Here is a 22,369-nt window from a genome sequence, read left to right as displayed (position 1 = left end):
GGAGTTCTTGATGGGAGTTCTACACAAGGAATGAACAGAGGACTGGTTTGATGTGTCATACAACTGTGGTGACCGTGAACGTATGGTCTGAGCTTTGATTTATTGTCCTCGTTTGTAACTGCCTGCCTTCCCTCTGGGGGGAACACAGGCCTCTATTTTGCATGGTCTTTTTTGTTTTACTTTGCAGTGTAGACTAGGGGTAGAAGATTTTTGGAGCCAAACAGCTTGATCCAGATTCGGTTACTTTACTGGTGCATAAAAGTCAGGAGCTGGACTCCATGGTCACCATGGGACCCTCCCAACGCAACACATTCCATGATTCCATCAAGTCCAACTGTCAGCCCAGCACTGCCCCAGCAACCCCTAAACCACTAAACCGTGTCACTCATCGCCAGATCCAGGCACCTCTGAAACACCTGCCGAGATGCTGACTCCACCTGGGCAACCCATTGCAGTGCCTGAGCACCCGAAAAACACAGCGAGAAACCTTTCTCCAGGAGCTGACCTGAAGCTCCCCTGCCTCAGCCTCGGGCCATTTCCCCCGGTCCTCCCAGTGCAGGCTCCTTTCCAGCAGCCCCCTCGGCACAAGGCGGCTCAGGGCTCCCCTCTGCCCGCCCGGCCGGCTCCGCTCCGGCCCCGCTCGGCTCTGGATGGGGAAGGAACGCGCCCACCTCAGCCCGACACCCCCGGGGGCCGCGCATCGGGGGTCCCTCCCTGGGGGTCACTCACCGGGGGTTCCTCCCTGGGGGTCGCTCACCCAGGGCCGCGCACTGGGGGTCGCTCACCAGTGACCGCTCGCCGGGGGCGGCGCACGGAGGGTCCCTCGCCCAGCACCGCGGGCCACTCGCCGGGGGTCTCTCCCCCGAGGCCGCGCTCCGGGGTCGCTGCCCGGGGGTCGCTCACCGGCAGCACTCTCGGCCCCGCCCCGCCCAATCCCCGCCTCGCCCCGCCCAATCCCCGCCTCGCCCCGCCCACTCCGCGCCCTCCCATTGGCTGCGCGCGCTCGGCCGTGGGGCGAGGAGCGCGCGGGGAGGGTTCGGCGCCTCGAGCCCCGCGCGGGGAGTGTTGGCTGGAACCCGGCCAGGGAATCCCGGGAATCCTCCAGCCAGCGGCGCTGCCCCGGCAGTCCTGGAGCGAGCGGCCGTGCCCGCGCGGGGAACGGGCAGTCAGCGCCTGGCTGCGGCCGCCAGAACGGGCAGGGAAGCAGGCGCGCAGAAGCCGCGCTTCGCCCCCCGGGCAGCGAGGAGCCCTAAAAAGAACAGAAGTGTTGAAAGAGAGGGAACTGATCGCACAGTCACTGAATATGCTGAGGTGGAAGGGACTCACAGAGAGCGTCGAGTCCAAGCCTTTGCCCTGCACAGGACCAACACCAAGCGTCACACCACGTGCCTTAATTCTGTCAGCCTTGGTGCTGTGACCCCTGCCCTGGGGAGCCTGGTCCAGTGACCAACCACCCTCGGAGGGAGGAACCTTTCCCAAATATCCAACCTAAACCTATGTGAAAAAACCCTATTCGCAATCAAAAAAAAAAAAAGTTTCTATTTTCTTCCTTCCTCTTCTCCTTATTTAGTGTTTACACAACAGTACTTCTGCGCCCTACTGGCTCAAAACTGAAATACTTTAGGTCCTTCCCGTATATGCTGGATTTTGTCCCTTAGGCAGTGGCTAATCTGTCTGGAGTCAACCAGGACTCCCAGAGATTCTTGAAGGGATGGAGGCTATTGCGGGAAGGAACAGAGACGCGGAAATATTCCCTAATATTCTACTCTAGAGCCGGCTCGAGAGACAGCCCTGGAGTTGGAAACAGTTGCCTTCGTCACTGGACAATCTTGTCCAGCACCACACAAAGGATCTTCTCCTATGGCAAAGCTGCAGCTTCCTGGGAGCCATGGCTTGAGAACTGGTGTCTTGAGGACAGTAGCTGCTGGGCCACCTGCTCCTGGGAATCTCATACTGCAATGGCCTGGGCTCCCACTCTTCCTTGCAGCCTTTTCCTGGCCATGTGAATCCTCAGCAAGGAGGAGGCTCTGCTGTTCCCCACCCCTCCCAGGCAGCAGGGAGACCTGTGCAGAGGGGCTCCTGTGTCTGACTCCAGCAGGTCTCCTAGAGGCTCTGGGAGGGATGGAGTCTCTTACCAGAGGTAATTGGGCTGCTGAGATACTCCTTCTCCTGCTCTTGCCATACTGGATTAGGAGAGAGCCCTGGAGCAGGGAAAATCTGCTTCTGCCGTAGGAGACAACCCCTCGCTACAAAGGATCCTGATGTGACGCTGTCAGAGTATCCAGGGAGGCCTGGATTTGGCACCCTATGTCTGGGAGGAATCTTCATCCGTGTTCAATTTTGGGAGCCAGACTTAGGAAGTGACCAGGGGTGGAGCCAAGGTTCTTTGTGAGAAATTTATACTGCATGGAGAAGCTCCTCCCCAGTCAGCCCAGCTCAGCCCAACTCAGCCCAGCTGACCTGCAAGCTCCAATCAGCTGACCATTGGCTGGAGCTGAGGTCCTTTATGGGAGATTTAAACTGCAGGGAGAAACTGCTCCCAGCTCAGCCCAGCTGCCTTGTGAGGTCTAATCAGCTCCCCAGGGGGTGGAGTCCAGGTCATTTCTGGGTGATATAAACTGATCCCAGGACTGCAGGTGACCCTGAGCATGGCAAACAGGAGCAGGCAAGCAGGGGTGTGGCTTGTCAGTGAGGGCATGGCAGGGCAGTTTGGGAGGCAGGTTGCCCAGGCAGGGCAAGCAGGAAGGGCACAGCCACCCTCCCAGCTCTCTCTGGTGGCCTGTGAGGTAGGTCTGTGACTGTCTGTATTTTTGTGGAGTTGGAGTGACAATTTCAGCGCAGGGCTCCAAAAACTGAATGACGGCATTTCCACACTGGAAAGAAATCCCTTACCCTACATCTCTCGTGCAGTTGGTGAGCCACTCTTAGTACTCCATAGGCAGCAAGAGCTTTCTGTCCTGTGTTCAGTTTTGTCTGTGTTCAATTTTGGGAGTCGCACTGGCAATTCCAGCACAGGGCTGAAAAAAGAGAACAGCCCTTTCTCCCAGGAAAGAAAGCCTGTAAGCTTTGGGTTTCAGGTTCAGTTTTTGGGGCAGCCTGGGCACTCCATGGGCAGCAACAGCTTTCCGTGGTGGCACCTTTCGACTGGGAGGAATCTTCATTTGTCTTCAGTTTTGGGGAGGTGGAACTGGAACTTGAAGCGCAGGGCTGAAAAAAGGGAACAGCAGCCCCATCCCCCAGAACAAAAACCCTGTAAGGTTTTGCTTTCAGATTCAGTTGTTGGGGCAGCCTGGGCACTCTGTGGGCACCAAGAGATTTCTTGTATGGCTCCTTTTGTCTGGGAGGAATCTTGGTGGATCTGAAATTTTGGGAGTCAGAATGGCAGTAGCAGCAAAGGGGTGAAAAAAGGAAAAAAGAGCCCTTATCCTCAGCCAAGAAAGCCTCCTATATTTGCATTGCTTATGCAGTTGGTGGAGCAGCCTATGCACTCTGTGGGCAGCAAGAACTTTCTGTGGTGGCACCTATTGTCTGGGAGGAATCTTCATTTGTCTTGAATTTTGGGGAGGTGAGAACGGCACTTGATGCGCAGGGCTGAAAAAAGGGAACAGCAGCCCCATCCCCCAGGACAGAAAGCCTGTAAGCTTTGGCTTTCAGGTTCAGTTGTTGGGGCAGCCTGGGCACTCTGTGGGCAGCAAGAGCTTTCTTGTGTGGCACCTTTTGTCTGGGAGGAATCTTCATTTGTCTTCCATTTTGGGGAGGTGGGACTGGCAATTGCAGGACCGGGCTGAAAAAAGGGAACAGCAGCTCCTTCCCCCAGGACAGAAAACCTGTGAGCTTTGGCTTTCAGGTGCAGTTGGTGGGTTGGCTTAGGCACTCTCTGGGCAGCAAGAGCTTTCTGTGGTAGGACTTTTTTTTCTGAGAGAAATCTTCATCCCTATGGAATTTTTGGGAGTCAGACTGGCAATTTCAGCTCAGGGCTCATAAAATCCAACAAGAACAACTCCCCTAGTCTTTCTGGTCACCTCAGTCCCAGCCCAGACAGACCTTTCCAGCTCACTCATCCATCAGCAGCACAGCTGGCTCTGCCAGATCTTTTAGTGAGGTCCAATTAAACAAAATACATTATTCGACGAAACAAAAGCACCTTTCCCCTGCTGAGTCTGCTTGCAACACCCCAAACATGTCACAACAGCCCTGTGTGGTGGCTGTGGCTTGTTCTGTGGACACAAGAGGCTGTATGAAATGTAGTGTTTCAGAGGGACCATCTGTCCATCCAACCAAACAATGAAAACCAACCCCAAACTGAAAAAGGAGCTGTTTATGCTAAATGTCTTATTAGCTGACTCATGTTGGCTAATAAGATAAGGCAACACTTTTTTTACCTGGGATGAAAAGCTTGGGCTGTCGCAATTACTCTGATGTGGTTGATGGGCGGGGGTGGTGAGAGAAGAGGTTGTGCATCCCCCAAGTTACACCAGTGGAATAGAGAGAGCTGACATACCTTTTCACATACGTATTTTGTAACTACCTTTTCCATAGAAGTTGGTGCCTCTCAACAGGAAAAAAAGGACTCAAGCACATTTAATTGAAGGAATTATTTCATAGAATCACTTAGGCTGGAAAAACCGTTAAGATCATTGAGTCCAACCATTTACTCATCACTGCTGAGTCCACCACTAAACCATGTCCAAAAGTGCCACATCTACTCTTCTTTTAAATACCTCCAGGGATAGTGACTCAAGCACTTGCCTGGGTGGCCTGTTCCAGTGCTTGTTAACCCTTTCAGTGAAGAATTTTTGCCTAATGTGTGATCTAAACCTCCCCTGGTGTGACTTGAGGCCATTTCCTCTTGTCCTATTGCTTGGTACTTGGGAGAAGAGACCGACTCCCACCTCACTACAACCTACTATTTAGGGGATGTTAGGAGGATTTTTACCCCCCCCCCCCCCCCCCCCCCCTCCGGGGGGTTTGGGGGTTTTTCCATGTGCAAAATCTTATCATTCTCTAAAATTATATTCAGATTGTTTTATTCAACAATAACTTTTAAACCTAAAGAACAGGAAGAGCAAGAGAGCAATATCATGTGTACTGACTGCATTGCCTATTATATGCATTACCAGGAACTGATTTGATGAATACTATCACTGAGCACTACCAGTGACAAACAACTGTTTTTGGGATGTTTTGACTAACAAGGAACTTGAGTTAAGAAAAATCTTTTAGCAAGGGATGTAGATGGTGCTGACCCTTCTCACTTGTTTGTTTGTTTTTTAATTTATTTAAATCAGTAGTTTCAGTTAATCTGGTCTGTTCCTTTCTTAGCAGGGACATTCTGTGAGAAGAAGATGCTTGTCATCATCTGAACCTATTGTATCACACTGGTTGGTGATATCCCACAATAGACTTTGGGGAGTGTTCCGGAAAGCAAGCTCTCAGACATCTCCCTAGTTTTTAACTTTCCTGATTTGAGCTTGATACTTGCACATGTAAGAAGCCAGATGTGAGCAACTTCTTTACAGGATTTGTGTGTGAGGGGGACAAGAGAAGGAAAGAGAGAATCCCCCCCCCCCCCAAATGATAAGGACAAAAAAGCCCCACAAAACATCCAGAAAACCCCTCAAAGAAACAGGAAAGGTGAACAGGGTTAACAAGCATAAATTGCTCAGTGAGAAGCAGGAGAGGAGTGTTAAACAGTATAGAGATTCCATGCAATTTGGAAGGAAAAGCTGACATACAAGAAAGGGTCTTCTGAAAGGGATGTACTGTGTTCTCTCTTTTCCTGCATCAGGTCACATCATAGGTGTCTGACTAAAGCACAAGAGCTGTCATCAGATCTCTTTAGACCTCCATCTCTCACTCTAGGACTTCTCCTTTTCCCCTGGGGTTCCCCAGAGCCACAGGGGCTCCACAGCCTTTCTCCAGAGCTGCCTTTGGAGCCCAGGGCTCAGGAGGGATGTGGCATGTGCCAGGTACGGGGCTTTCTGCAGCTCACAGGTGCTCAGAAGATGGGCCAGGTGAGCAATTCCCATTCTGAGCACACAGCCAGGTCCTGACCAGATCCCAGAGCTGTCTCAGAGATACCCCTCAGTGTCCTTTCCTGGGGCACAAGGCAGCATCCTTGTATCTCTGTATACTCAAAAGATGTTCTGTGGACCTGAGAACACCGGAAAGCTAGGAGAGTATTTTCATATGGCCACTGCCTCTGAGCTGTGGAGGGGCTGCAAAAATACAAGGGAATCCTGATCCACAGCATTTCTGAGGGTCCTGTTCTAGCTTCTCCTGTTTAGTTTATAGATATATGGAAGACAAAAGAAAGATCTTACGATAATGAATAGTATGGAAAGAAATATATTGGAGCATAAAAGTGAGTTTTGAATTCATTACTCTGGTAATCAGAAAATTCTATTCTTTATCTGCATACTTTTGGGAATATTAGGAAAGTAGTCTAAGCTAGTACATCAGAGATAAACATGTGGCTTGTGCTTATGTAAAACAAAAAATGTACATTAAGGAAAGGCAGACTTTTTTTAGCATTTGTTATAAAAAGGCCAAGCCTCAGTATTAATTTAAAGAAACTGGACAAATAATGAAATTTCAGTTACAGATATATCTCTACTTTTAAATAACAGTCTGTAACAGTTCGTTTGGATACATGTCCGGAATAAAGACAAGTGCCAGAAATATTCAAACAGACAAACTATCTTTTATTACAGTGAGGATAATAGTAATAAACTTAACAAGAGGAATAAAAAAAAAAAAAACCACTAAAAAAGCAATACAAAATAACTACCTTATTGGGTGACATTAAAACAAATACTACGAACAGCTTTTAATACAGTATTAAGTAGTGAAAAGAGGGAGGGCTAAAGGGATACTAAAAAAGGGATCTTAACACAATATTATGGATAACTATTAACACAATATTGGTTAGTAAAAAGGGAAACCAAAGGGAAATATTATGAACAACTTATCTATATAACAATATTCAATAATAAAAGGGGAAATTAAAGGAACACTAAAAGGATATTAAAAAAAAAAAAAGAAAAGGAAAGGGTTTGTTCTTTCAGTTACTTCCTATCAATAAACTGTGCTTACCCACACAGACAGGCCAGGGCTGTCAGGATCTGCAGCAGCTGGTCGGTACCCATACTTAGCGGGCGTCCCCGCGGAGCAACACAGTCTCGGTGGTAGGATGAGTATCGCTCAACCCAGCAGTCCAGACACCCCATTTTATCAGTTCCACATTACACTACGTAGGGCCAGCACGCAGTATAAGGTGATGCCTGAGTGGCAGCCAAACACTGCCTAATCATTACCTAATGGCAACAGTCTGCACATGCCCTACTTGTGGGGCAAGGGGCGAGTGACCCCTGCCCACATAATCTTCCTCCCATCATCATCTTTCTCACCCCTATGTATGACCTCTACCATTGTGTTTCAAGGGTAGATGTATCCATCTTGCAGTATGTAGCAAAACTAAGGAAGAACTCAGCTCTGATAACAGGGGATATCAGGCTGACTTGCTAAAAAGCACAATGGACCTTACAATTAGCCTGCGCCATGAAGTTACATTGTACCATACTCTAGCTGGTTTCACATCCTAATATGATTCCTTTCTCACGCCTCTATGCTCCATTGATCATCCAATTTAAAAGTACCCCCCTTACACAGTCCTCCACCCACCCCCACCCCACCCCAGAACAAGAGATGAACAACATGAGGAACAGGCACCATATCTTTCAGTAATCGCTTGTAAAATGCTCTGGAAGAGAAATCAACACAATTAGGTCAGTGAAAATTTGCACATCTCATGTGGGTGCTTAAGGACAAGCCCTGACACAGAGCCCAAAGCTAAAAATTGCCAGCTGCCCTCAAAATAGCTTCAGTGTAAGTCTCCTTGGAAAGGTACCCTGGAACAACCTTCCCTTTGCAAGGGATAAGTAGTTCTGAAGTGCAAATGTCAGGGAAAGCATGACAGAGTTGTGCTGAAGGTTGGACAAACCCCCTTGTCAGACTAACAACGGGAAAAAAAAGAACCAGGAGGTGTGAGGAGACAAAAAACTGCTGAATTAACAAAATGTGAGATAAAGCACTTTTCTTTTTCAAGTAGCCTTGACTCTATAAAACCATCTCGGTTTCCCTGCCACCGGCATTTGGAGTCAATATATTCAAATACTAATCTTTTAAATGGAAATGGAAATTTCGATCCTGTAAGATTGTAAATAATTAGGGTACTGCAATCTGAAACATATGAAATACTAAGCAACATACTGTCATTTCCTGGGAAAAAAATAACAGAAATCCTAATTTGAGCATGAAAGTCTTCCTTTTAGAATTGTTTAAAATTTAACCAGTGGGTGAGATACTATTTCTTAAACTTATTTGTAAGTGAAAGAAGAGTCCTGACCCTGATGCCTTGAGGAACTATAAAAATAATAGATATTAAATCATAGTCAGAGTCTGCATAAACAAGTACATCTGTCATTAATTCATAGCCCAGCAATGGTTACTTGGGTAAAAAAAAAAAAAGAGAAAAAGACTAAGACGTAAAACAAAACAAAAAGCCACAAAATCTGATGAAACCCATATGTCCAGCTAGAGATTTTTACATCCCTTCACATCACAACCAGGCATTGTGTTGGGTGTACCAGCACAACAGAGGTGCTGTCAACTACCAAAAAAAAAAAAAAAATAGACCACTATATTTGTATTTATTTTGAATGTTTAATTGTCTCTCTCTCACACACCTTGTCTTTCTGCAGTTATCTCATTTCCAGAGTCATCAGGGTAGAGGTGTGTGTCCAGCTCAGCAGAGACACTCTTAAGTCAGCATGAGCAGACTCCACTCTGACTCCTAGCACTCACCAGGGACACCCAGTTTGCCAAAGAAACCTGGTGCCTTTAGGCTGGATTGCATCGGGTTTGCATGGCAAGGTTTTGGTAGTGGGGGGACCACAGGTGCTTGAAGCTTCCCCTGTGTCCAACAGAGACAACGCCAGCCGGCTCCAGGTTGGACCCACTGCTGGCCAAGGATGAGCCCGTCAGGAATAGTGGGATGACATATTTAAGAAGGGAAAAAAATTGCTGTGCAACAGCAATTGCAGCTGGAGAGAGAAACAGCCCTGCAGACCCCCAGGTCAGGGAGGAAGGAGGGTCAGGCGGCGCTCCAGGCACTGGAACAGAGATTCCCCTGCATCTCGTGGTGAGACCATGGTGAGGCAGCTGTGCCCCTGCAGCCCAGGAAGGTCTGTGGGGGTGCAGAGATCCACCTGCAGCCCACAGAAGAGCCCACACTGAAGCAGGTGGATGCCTGAAGGAGGCTGTGACCCTATGGGAATCTCACACTGAAGCAGGCTCATGGCAGGAGCTGTAGAAAAAGAAGCCCAGGCTGGAGCAGTTTTGCTGACAGAGCTTCTGGTCCCATGGGAGGGACCCATGCTGGAACAGCCTATTCCTGAAGGACTGGACTCTGTGGAAGGGACTCATGCTGGAGCAGCTTGTGAAGAACTTCAGCTCATGGGAAGGACTCATGTTGGAGAAGTCTGTGGAGGACCATCTCCCTTGGGAGGGACCCTGCACTGGAGCAGAAGAGTGAGGTGATGAACTGACCACAGTGCTCTTTCCTTATCCCCCTATACTGCTGGAGGCAGGAGCGAAGCTGAGCCTGGAAAAAAGGGAGGGGTGGGAGTAAGGTGTTTATAAGATTTGATTTTATTTGTCGGTGTCCTAATCTGATTTGATTGGTAATGAATTAAACTAATTTCCTGGGTTTTACTCGGTTTTGCCTATGACAGTAACTGATGACTGATTTCTTCCATACCCTTCCCTCAACCCACAAGCCCTTCATTCTCTCTGTCCAGCTGAGCAATAGAGCAGCCTTGGTGGGCATGTGACATCCAGCCAGGGTCAGCCCACCACAGAGAGAGGAGCATTGCCACAAATGCACACCAGACAGCAAGTCTCTCCCACAACCTTTACAGAAAGTGATCACAGTCATCCAGAAGTGAGAGCCCAGAGTCTGACTGATCTCTATGTCTTAGATTAAGTGGAGGTGGTCAGGCCTCCCCCAGGACCACCTCAGTATGGCACATGGAGCATCATAGCAAAAAAGCAGGGAACTGCTTTCTAGCAACACAAATTAAAGACTACTCAGCATGCCCACTGGTCTCCACTACTCTCCAAACACCTAAGTAAAAGGAATTAACTTCAGAGCAAAAACTGTTATGTCCCATGTCTCCCGCCTAAAACTCCACACGGATGTGGTTTGCAGCACCACACAAAGGGCCTGAATCAGCAACAGCCCCAGCTCAGGGCTCAACCTCAGGGGCAAGGGCAGAGAATGTGCAGTGCAGGAGACAACGCTTCTTGTGATGTGGCTCATGTTATTATTACCTGCAAATTACTAGTGATGAGGCTCCTAGTGAGTTTGGGGTTGGTTTTTTCAATTTGTATGGTACTTACAAAAAAGCACATTATCCTGTCTTCTACTAATGAAACCACTCAGCTCAGAATTAGGATCTAGCATGTGCTTGTAACTGACATCTCCTTGGGACTTGTCTGTGGGTTTTTTACCAGCACCATAGGTAGCTAAGTGAATATTCTTTGAGACAACCAAGTCCCTGAATTTTGCAATTTAAACTTTGAAGTATGATTGCTCAGAGCTTACTACAAGAGAGATAAATTCTTAAATTGCACACTTCTGTATCTTCTTTAGGATCAAACGCTTTCAAGCAAAGGAGCACTCAGCTTTGGAGCTCAAACCTCATTTAAGTCAGGAATACTGCAGACTGTCATTTGCCACACTTTGGGAAAAAAGCTGCGTTAAATGTTGGCTTGCTTCCAGGTATTATACAGAATGATTGCAAACATCGTTGGTCTTCACTTTCTATCCAGAGCCGACATGCCAGGTCAGCACTAGGAGAAGTGCATTGTTAACACCTTCTTACACATCATGGAGGAAAGGGGTTACTTACCTTTAGGGCTACTTTACCTCCTTTATTCATGTTGTCCAGGTGATACAAGTTCCTGCTGTGCTGTCTCAAGCCCAAAGCGCCTCATTTCCCCAGCTGTACTTGTGGGTCAATGCAGCGGCTTTGCTTTGTCATTTGGGACAGACACAGTGTTGCTACTTTGCCCTGACAGGTCAATCAGTGACTTGTGTGGAACCACGGGGACCTCACGGGCTTTGGCTGGTCTTGGAAGCTGAAGAAGCTTAGGCAAAGGTAATACACAGGCATAATGTGGGAATCTTAGTTAATATATGTACAAAGTAAGGAGACTGGCTTCAACACAGTCAGCCTCATATCAGTGCCTGCTAAGGTTCTGGGGCAGATCCTCCTGGAAGATATATCGAAACATACTCAAGACAGAGACAGATAACATGGGAAAATTGTACCTGACTAACTTAGTGGCCTTCTACAGCAGTGGCTGCGTCACTGGACAAGGGAAGAGCTATGGATGTCATCTACCTGGATCTCTGTAAGGTCCCCCACAACATTCTTATCGCTGAATTGGAGAGAGATGTGTTTGAGAATGGACTGTTGGGTGGATAAACAACTGGCTGTATGGCCGTGTCCAAAGAGTTACAGTCACTGGCTCAGTGTCTTAGCGGAAAACAGTTGATGCGTGGTGCCTTTTAAGAGTCTATACTGGGACTTATTTAATACCTTCATCAATGGCATATGGGGTCATATCCCATCTTTTAAAATACAGCCTACTTGGATAATGCACCATAACTTGGACATTAAAAAGGAAAATAAGAGCAAGTACAAAGAATGAGACGCTTTGACAGACAAGCTTATTCATAAAATGGAGATGTACAGTAATATCAACAATATAAATCAATTGGCATAGACATCAAAACTGTTTAGATAACATGTCATTGATGTCAGATGTGGAAATAGTGCAGAGGAAGCAGTTAAGAAGATTAACTTCTTAACTGCAGTGGGACTGAATGTATCTACAGCAAGTTAGTAGATGACACGAGGCTGAGTGGAGCAGCTGCTTCACTAGAGGGAAGGGGTGCCATCCGTAAGGACTCTGATGGCCATGAGGAGCTGGCCCATGGAAACCTCCCTGAAGTTCAGCAAGGCCAAGTGCAAAGTCCTTGACCCAAGTGCAAGATCCTGCACCTGGATCAAGGTAATTCCCAGTATCAGTACAGAGCGAGAGATGAAATTACTGTGAGCAGCCCTGGGGAGAATGACTTGGGAGTGCTGGTGGGTGAGAGGCTGGACATGGCCCAGCCCAGAAACCCCCCGTGCCCTGGGCTGCACCCAAAGCAGTGCGGGCAGCAGGGGAGGGGGGGATTCTGTCCCTCTGCCCCACTCTGGGGAGACCCCCCTACAGTGCTGCCTCCATCTCTGGGGGCCCAGCACAGCAAGGACACGGAGTTGTTGGAGTGAGTCCAGAGGAGGGACACCAAGATGATCAGAGGGATGGAGCAGCTCTGCTGTGAGGAAAGGCTGAGAGAGTTGGGGTTGTTCAGCCTGGAGAAGAGAAGGGTTAGGGTTAGTGAAGTTGTGGTGCCCCATCCCTGAAAGTGTTCAAAGCCAGGGTGGATGAGCTGTAGGGAACGAGAAGACTTTGGCATGGACGATTTGGAATCCCAAGTGCATCTTATCTTGTCACAGTAACTCAGGACAAGTAATTTCCCCCCATCTGGGGGGTGCATGGGTGCCAGTGTGACAGCCAGCTGCAGATCTTGGAATTTAGACAACAGCATCTGCATTAGATCAGCAAGTCTGCTGATGAGCAAACCAAAGCATTCCATAAGTATGATATATTAATTATTTTCCAAGTTTTATTACTCATCTCTGTTTGTAATAAAACTTTTTTCGCACCCCAAGAAGAGTTGGGACACCATTTTATCTAGCATAGGTTCCTAGGACTGCCACAGTGGTAATACTACTCTTGCAATAAAGCCAAAGCTTTCTCTCACTCCATGTCATGCCTCTTTCCTGAGGGATCTACACCTAGTTTGCTCATGGAGCTTTGAGCAACTTGATTGAGTGAAATATATCCCTGCCCAAGGCAGGGGTGTCGGACTAGGTGATTTTCAAAGGTCCTTTTTCAACCCAAACCATTCTGTGATTTTATGACTGGGGGATTTCATTAGAACTATTGTCAGAGTTTGGGAACTAAAGGAATGTGGACACAATAGTTTGATAAAAGATGAAGACAGTGAAGAAAGCACATTTTTCTCTATCAGATACACACTATAATTTTCTGAATGGCTAAACTGGGACAAGTATTTCACTGATAGCTCCTTTAACTTTTAAGATGCAGCCAGCTTTGTTAAGGTTACGCAAGAATATGGAAAACAGAACTGCTTCTATGTTTGCTTCCCGCGTAGTACAAACAGTGGGACACTGTAGTTTTCCTTGCACATAACAATTTCTTTTGTATAAGACAGAGTTGTGCTTAGTGGGAAGCTTACAATAGCTTCTCTTTGTGACAGACTCTCTGTCAAACATCATTTTAACTGCTATCTTCTAGAAAAATCAGTACAATTCACAAACTTGTATTCTTTTCCTCACTGAACATCTTTTCCATTTGTGCAGAAGTCATGCAGGAAGTGTTCCCTCTGCCTACAGGCTGCCATGATTTGGTGTTTTGTTTCAGTTGCTCCATCCTTTCAGGACTCCTCTGGACCACTTCTTGTAGAGCCTTCTTCCTTACCTGTCAAATCCACCTCTTTCCTGCCAACCTGCAACTTTAATATCTCTGAAAAATAAACCGAACAACAACTTGTGTTCCTTCATGAACAACAGAACTAAGGAAATGTGATTTCCTATACCTCTATTTCAGAGTGGGGTTCTCTGGTGTTGAGTGCAAAATTTGAGGCTTCTTTTAGAGTTGTGTCCCCAGTGTGTTGGTTCTCTAAGGTCTTGTAGGAACTCACAGCTGTTCTTCCAGTGGAATCCTGAGAGGCTGTCCTTACTTTTTACAGCCACTTACTCCTACAGATTTTAGGTTCTTGCTCCTTTACCAGATTTGATTTACAGGGACAGTGTGATCACCTGATTTTCCTGGTTATTTTTGTTTGGTTTTAAATCTCCACCTTTGTTGATTTTTTTTTTAGAGGGACATGTTTTTTATGGACATAATAATAGTCACAGAGTGCTTTTGGGCAGAGAGGCTGTAAATTCAGCATATGGCAGCATTCTGTTTGGGGCAGGGAGGCAAGAATGTAAGTCAGGGATCTAAAAAACATTGATTCTGACTAGAAATATATTTTTCCTGTCAGAAGCTGGGGAAAAAAGGATGGAATTTCTCATACTATTTTTATTGCAAATGGCATTTTGCTTTTAGGTTTTATTGCTTTAGACCTAGTAGAACAAAGATGCGATTTTTGGGATGAAGCTATGCAGACACAATTGTTCTATTTTTCATTTCTGTTGAATAGCTGCTCCATATAAACAGAAATAAATATCTGGCTGGCTCCTTTCATCCCCCTGCCCAAAAGACAGTGAGGTATAATCCAGGGCAGTAACCTAATCACTAAGGTGTTTATGCTGAAATACATACCTAATTCTAATGTTGCTTCAGGAGCAGCTGCTTGTTAATTACGTCTTTTTTTGTTGTTGTTGTTTTGTAATTTGATTTCCTACTCTCTGTAATACCTGTGTGGCATTCCAAATAAATAGCTTGTTGCAAATACTAAGGAGTAATTAGAAGATGAGAATGCTAGACTGGATTGCAGGGGAGTGCAGTGGCTGCTGGCACAAGTGACTTTTCTCATCATTATGGAAGTGACAATATTTTAATTTTAGCTTTTGAAATCTTTATTCCAGGAATAAAATTTCTTAACCAAATATTTATGTCGGATTTTCCTGGAAAAACATTGTAAATCTATTTTATGGAAGACATTTCCACATCTTATTGTAGAAACAGAGTACTCACCAGTTTGGCATATCAACATACCTTCCAAATTTCCCAGAATTATCATCTAAGTAGCACTGCTCCTGGAAGAGGTTAACATACATCTGGTAGTGCCAGCTCCCTGAACTGGATGCAGATACATTCTGTGAAGGCTGCACTCACAGAATGATTGCATCACAAATACCCACATTCCACAGGTCATAAAACATTTTAACACACCTAACCAAGCCAAACAATTCACCACAAAAGACTCAAATTCACAAAAATACTGTTTCATGGAAAAAAGTGCAAGAGACATCTCGGGTGCTGCAATGGCCCTCAGTCTTTTTAATATCATAAAATTTTCCCACATGAAGATGTTCAACCTGGTGATGTTCTACACTAACTCCCATAATATCCTCAGGAAGAGTGTTGTGCAATTTGGTATACTACTTATGTAGAACTTGCTTAGCATAACATGCTTAGCTTTAGTAGCTAAATTTGCTGCAGTCTTAGGCTCTTAACTAGGTAAAAGTTCAGCATATCTGGGTGGAAGTTAACAGCTTTAGTTAAGCTTTAATTAAATCAAAAAAAGCCCCAGAGCCAGTTCGAGTTGGAAGATAAGGAATCAAGAAAGGTTGATGAAACCATCAGCTGATGCTGCAACTTTGGAGGTAAGAGAAGGAACAGCCTGACTAGAGACAGTGAAGGGACCCAGTGAAGAAAAGGAAGACCCTAGACCCTAATATAACTCCTGGTCAGACCTGTGGGAGGGTGGGTAATTTAGATTGCAAGGGTATAATTGCCCAGGGATATTTTTGTTTGGGATGTCTCTTCAGAGGCTCCCAGCTCAAGTTGCTCTGTGTATTGGATAAATAAGCCCCTGATTTACTCAGCAGGTTGGCGACACACGTTCTTCAAGAGGAGCCTGGGACTGAGTCCTGTTGATGGCGGCATAATTTGTGGAACGTGGTGGAATTTCCTCAGCAAACAGACCAGGGCAGTGGACAGTGCAGTGAATTGAAAACTGACTACTGAGCTCGAAGTGTTTTGGTCAGGGGCACAAAGCCCACCTCGAGGCAGGCACGAGTCATGTACCTCAGGGGTTGATACTGGATCCGTACTCTTCAACAACTGGATGATGGGACAGGATGATCCTCCACAAGTTTGTGGATGTTACAAAGCTGGGAGGAGTGACTGATACACCAAGTGATTGTACCAATGTCCAGAGGGACCTTAGGCTGGAGAAATGGGCTGACAAGATTCTGATGAAGTTTAACAAAGGGAATTACAAAGTCCTGCACCTGAGGGAGAATGGTCCCATGCACCAGTTCAGGCTGTGGGCTGGTCAAATGAACAGCAGCTTTGCAGGAAAGGACTTGGGGATCATGCTTTGACAAGATGAACATGAGTCAGCAACGTGCACTTGCAGCAACAGATGACAATGATGTCCTGGGCTGCGGGAGGAGGAGTGTTGCCAGCAGGTCCAGGGAGGTGAGAACCAGACTCTCTTCTGGGCTGTCCAGTGGTGGGCAAGAGGCAATGAACACAAATTGCCATATAAAGAAAAAAAATAAAATCCATTTAAAGATAGGACAGAAATGGTTTTACTGTAAAAGAGATTGAGCACAGGCACAGATTTCCCAGAGAGGTCAATGGAGTCTCCATCCTTGAGGATATTTGAAACATGATTCAGTGTGTTCCTGGGCAGCAGGAGTTTGGACTAGGTGATCTCCAGAGGTACATCCCAGTGTTAGTAGGTCTGTGATTCTTTTATTTAGGTACACTTGCTGGTAGGCAAAGTTTATGCAAGGGATAAAGAGATATGGAGTTCATTTATAGCCATTCTACCAAGCTTCTGTGGTGCCATCAAGAGCTCACTGTAGCAATCACTAGCAAACAGCTTCTCAGCTCCACTCAAAATCTCAGAAAATTAGATGAAACTCTGTGTTTCATCTGTTTTCACTTTGAAACAAAGAATTTAGGAGGAGGCAAAGCAGGCAAAAGCAGAACTATGTGCCAAAATTAGTAAATAAATATACCTTTCTGAACATTGCATACCTTTTAAATTGTCTCTCTGATTTCTTGGTGGGAAAACTATGTGGGCAGCTGGCTGTCAACCCCCTTCTGTGATAGCAGTAATCGTAGATTCATAGAATCATAGAATGGTTTGACTTGGAAGGGTCCTTTAAAAGTTGTCTAACCCAACCCCCAGTCTTCCTCTAAAACTGTTGGCATAAATTTCTGAGACTCAGTTATCTACCCCAAGATCTTTGCAAACTGTAAATCCTCCTGAATTGCAAACCTCCAAACTTCAGTTTTCTCCTGAAAGGAGTTAGCTTTCATTCTTCCTTACAAGATATTTTTAGGGACTTTCTGCTCCTCAGTAGGAAATCACCACAAATTAGTTCACTCACAGTTCTTACTACTCATAGGAAGGTTAAATAGTTTTCCTCTTTTCTTCAGTCACTGCTCTTGCTGCTGCTGTTATGATGCATGAGGATGATTACTCAAAAATAATACATTTAGACCTGGCAGATTTGCCCAAACTTTTGTAACTATGTAACTCTCTCAAACCTTATGGCCTGATTAATTTTGGAAATACTTATGATGTATCATAAAACAAAGATCCAAGGTCGTTTCATTAGCAGTATTGGTTCAAGGAATTTATTGATTCTGTGTAAAAAAAAAGCTGAAGTCATCTCAGTGCAGAGCAGCTTAAAGGGAAAATACAGAACAGCAGTTTGCAATGGTGAGGGATGAGCTCTCAATTCTCATCATTGAGATGTTGTTTAGTGAGGTGTCTCTATAATTTCATTTGTCACTTCAATTGATTTCACTGATGCATTAAATGGAGGGCCAGATATTCAGCTGCTGGGACAGATATTCAGCTGGTTTCTATGGATGTACCTTCATTGATTCAACCCAAATACTCAGACTCATCATAGCTGGGGATCCAGCCCATAGCTTTGGACCCACAGTTATAACTTCTGAAAGCTGGTGTCTGATGTAAGAAGGTAAGGGAAGCATCTTCAGTATAGTAGTTTCGTTCCTCTCTGAAATATTCTTTAGCTCAGTACATCCCTCCCCAGACTGCACTTACTAGTGTTCACTTGTAAAATCTTTGGAGTCTTTGGACTGTAAAGAAGGAAGAGCTGAGTGTTGGCATCTGACACTTGCTTCTTATCTCTTGAAAGGCATTTGAAGTAGTGGCTTGTGCACTGTATGGAAGATTGGTTTGGAACGGGTTCATGTCCTAAAGAAGGACATAAATCAGAGTATGAATAGAGAGATCCCTCCCACAGAAACACTGGCAACAATAGGCAGCAGGCTCAGGGACTCACAGCAGTGTAGAGAAGTTTGTCTGGGGACAATGTGCGAGTAACTCCTGCTTTCACTTACTGCTTCAGACTGGAGCCAACTAGTCCCTCCTGTGGATCCCCACAGGATCACTCCTCTGGTCCCTTCCCCTTTATTCCATTCTGAAGGCATTGAAAGGCATTCAAGGAATTTCTGCCTTGAAAATTATGAGGTGCATCCCAGCAAGTGTTGGTGAGGGTGGTCCCTGCTCCATGTGCATATAGTCTGCCAAATGTCCATTAGTTTACCTAGAATAACTTTGACTGGCCTCCAGACATCTCCCAGTATGGAAATGTCAGAACTTCTCAAATTCCTGTCAGCCATGATAAAACTTCAAGGGAACTAAAACATTTCGAGGACACTTGCTTGAACCCATCTTTGATTTGCGTATCAAAACAGAATTAGATGAGTGAAAACAGTGAGCAGAGGCACCAGTGTAGTTTATTTTCACCTTTTCTTATCAGGGCCTTGCATTGTATCATCCCTACTGCATTAACTGAATGAAAAAATTGTGGTTAAGGGAAAAAAAATCTGGGTGCAGAGAAAGACAGAACATCTGCCCAAATAATTTTTATATGGGGACCCTCCCCTAAAAAACAGACAAAATATCTGCTTGGTTATAAATAGAAAATTTAAAAAAAAAAAAAAAGAAAGAGAGAGAAGAAATTGCTTTTATTTTTCTTTCTCTTACTCTTCAATGGTATAAAAAGATAAAGATGGCTAAGAAATGCAAATAATAAACATGAGAGCCCAATTATGGCTCTATGGTACTCAGTCATCTAATTATTGCATTTTGAACTCCATGTGAATTAACTGCCTATATTTTGTTTGGGGACATAAACTCCAGCTCTGATGTTCCTGGCACACCACTGCCTACCTTTCACTCTAGTAAACCAGAGCAATGAGATGTTAGCAGTATCTGATGGATAATCCTGTCAGTATCCAGAGAAGGGAAGGCAGTGTCATCTCCGGCTCTGCCTGGCTCTTCATATCCCCCCCAGCTGGGGACCCTACCTGTGTACCACAAGCTGCTCCTTCAAAAAATAAGAATATCGCCAGAAATGCAAGCTTTCCCATAGGAATTTTGGATATATCCCAGTTATAAGGCTTCCATGGGGTCTGGGAAAAATATACTTCTTGTCTGGAATTAGGTAAGTGGCAGTGGAGCAGTGCTGCCCTACAGCCTAGCTGGATTTTTCAGATGAGCCATCTTCCAGAGCTGTATAAATGAAGAACAGTGGATTCTAGTATTTAAGTGGTCTACAGAATTATTTGAGTGATGACCACCCACCCAGCATTATTATACTTACCTTCTCTCTATGGACAGAGATGCTAATGTTTATGTTAGCCGGTCTAAATTTTCTGCTGCCATTTGTCAGGAAGTGAACGGAATTTGGGAGCAGTTCCAAATTCAGCCAAGGCAGTTTATTTTCCAAAGAAAACACTGTTGACAATACAATTGGAGTTTAGAGACTAGGTCTTACAAAAGCACAGAGAGATTCAAAAGTTGCTCTCTAAAATATGGAGCAAATACACAAATTGGCCTCCACATACCATCCTTACACAGTCCCTGTGTATTTGTGTACATTAGACTGTACTTTTTCTGATACCTTTGAAAAAGGCTCGAGGTGAGGGATCTGAGCAGTTCACGAGGTTTAATGTTGCATGGCACGGTCTGATATTTTTTGCAGGTTTATATTGGCCAATATTTATTGAATTTTTTTGAAGAGCTGTATTTTGTTTACATCCTGGCTGAGATTTGGAGATCCCTTTGCCAGACACCCACAAATACCTTACTCCTTCTAAAAGTACAGGCTGTACAAAAAGGAACAATATGCAGCCTGTCAAAACCATGTTAAAGGGAACAGACCATTACTGGAAACCCGAAGGATCCAAGGAGCTCCACGACCTTGGAATTTTGGTGGCACTGAGGGGCTTTGCAGCATCTACCCAGCCTTGGTAACTTAGCACAGGCTGTAGGAGGAAGACCTGGCAAGACCTAGAAAGGTTTCTGGAGTCTCTAGGAGCAAGGAAAGAGAAGGAAGCACAAGGCTGTAGCTGGAGTGAGACTCCTCCTTGCAGTACACACATGCTTGACACCCAACTCTCAAAGGATGGCAAAGAGCCCATCCTACCTTGGAATCTCTCAAGGAGCAAAATCGTGGCAAAACAACAATAGGAAAAGAGTTTTGAAAACATTTTCTTACTTCTTAAAATAGCTCTCCGCTGTGTGCCCGCTCCCCCTCCCTCCCCACCATTTTTTGGCAGGGCTTTGGCTGGAGCAAGTAATTAAAGAGGGACTTTCAGCCTGGGACAAACATGCAGAAATGAAAACGTTTTGCATTTTTCTTTGCCAGTATGTACATTTCTGAGTAAATATTATTAGAGATACTTGTATGAGCAACACAGCTTCTTCTCTTGGAAGCCAGATGACTTTTCCTGGCTTTATTCTGCAGTTAACAAGATGATGTCTAATCACAGTTATAAATTATTCCCTGATAAAATTATAAGGTTTCATTTTACAATTATCCATGAACAGAATGAAGGAGGTGTAGAAATCAGAAAGAGCATTTGTCAAATGTTATTCACTACAACATACTGTGTGGAAGGGAAAACTGGCTTACAGTTTTTTAAGACTTGGCCTTGGCATTTTCATTTTTAAATTTAATTTCATTTTCATTTTGAAATCATAAAAGCTTGACCAAAAAACCTGCCAAAAGCAAACAAACAGAGAAAAAATCTCTGCCCAAAAAAAACCCGCCCAAAAAACCCCAAACCTGTTTTAGAAGACTTTTTAAAGCAGCATACATGGCAAAAATCCTTTTCAGAGAGAATTTTGGCTGCACCAGGGAATCAGGACCAATCCTAGTCAGACTTGTACCAAATCCCTTCAGAATCACTGGCCTCCTCGAAGGATTTCCTTTGTTTTAATAATATTACAACACATCTCAATCTTCCACTTTAGTTTACTGCTTTTTTTTGTTATGATAAATTGCCTTCCCACAACAGCAGCATAAGCTTTAGTTTTATCCATCTGCACGATCAAGATTTATGTTTATAATAATATTTATACTTCCTCCTCTCTGTTAGGAGAGGAAAAATTATATTTTATAATTAGGCAGTGGCAACAAACAAGATGTGTAATTGCATTATTAGCATGTGTGAATTCAGAATAGGAAGCCCTGTGAAGCTTTGCTTGGGAAAAAAATCTCCTGGGCTTGCACAGTAGATGACTGTTCACTTGCCAGCTATTGCCAGTCTTAAAATACCAAGACTTACCATATTAATTCACTATGGGCCAGATTCATTCCTCAGTAGCAGACATTTAAGTGTTAGTTAAGTTTCACTGAAGCCTCTGAAAGGGAAACATTAGTGATCCCTATGCCTTTTCCATGTGCTCTCCTAATGCATGAACTTCTCTTCCAGATATGTTAGCATAACAGCAAAGGAATACATAGAGTAAGCAAATTAAAATAGAATTAAAATAAAACATCATTAAAGAGATTTTCATTTATGTATGTGTACCTATGTATTTGTGCATGTGTTTATCCACAACAACAGGCTTACCTTATCTTCTTACCTTCACTGACTTTCCCAATTAGCTTTACCAAATATGCAAATTCACTAACCCAGAGAGATTAAAATATATTCCCAAACATTTCCTTATGGATGAATTAAAATTTATATTCTTTAATATAGAACCTAAGATTAGAGATCCTGTTCAACTTAATTATCACTTAGTGCTGCACACCAGAGTTACTTTTTAAGCACATCAGATAAAAGCAGGTCCTTAGCATTAAAATTCTTGGACACCAGCTCTTATGCAATAATTACACTGAGGTTCTGTCTTTGGATGCTGCTACTTTGAATAAGCAAACTCAAGTTTATTTGAGTTCTACCTTAACCAAGTGAGGCTCAGAACGCGGTCTGGAACCTGCATAAAAGTGTGTGCTGGTGAGCCAGGGAGTACATCTGCAATATATGGCAATATGTGTTACTTCAGTTCAAAAGACTTTTTATTTGTCCATTAAGGTTTAACAGTTTTGTAGCTTTGCACAAAATAATCCAAAATTCCTGTATTTTCTGACTTTATAGGGAAATGCCTTTCAAGTCTCATTCTTAGTGAAGTATCAATAATAAACGCCTG

The 22,369-nt window shown here is 44.6% G+C and overlaps 1 long non-coding RNA gene across 1 annotated transcript; it reads right to left on the bottom strand.

The window, feature by feature from the left end:
- Positions 1–13,506: 13,506 nt before the first annotated feature.
- Positions 13,507–15,021, bottom strand: LOC113959884. Its single transcript, XR_003531939.1, has 2 exons — positions 14,905–15,021; positions 13,507–13,725 (listed from the first exon to the last, which is right to left on the bottom strand). It is a non-coding gene; the product is annotated as an uncharacterized LOC113959884 (long non-coding RNA).
- Between the last annotated feature and the right edge of the window lie 7,348 nt (positions 15,022–22,369).

This window comes from Corapipo altera, unplaced genomic scaffold (genome assembly GCF_003945725.1).
Source record: "Corapipo altera isolate COAL_440 unplaced genomic scaffold, ASM394572v1 319, whole genome shotgun sequence".
Lineage (NCBI taxonomy): Eukaryota > Metazoa > Chordata > Aves > Passeriformes > Pipridae > Corapipo > Corapipo altera.
The sequence above is the reverse complement of the archived record's forward strand: the minus strand, read 5'-3'. Positions and strand labels throughout refer to the sequence as shown.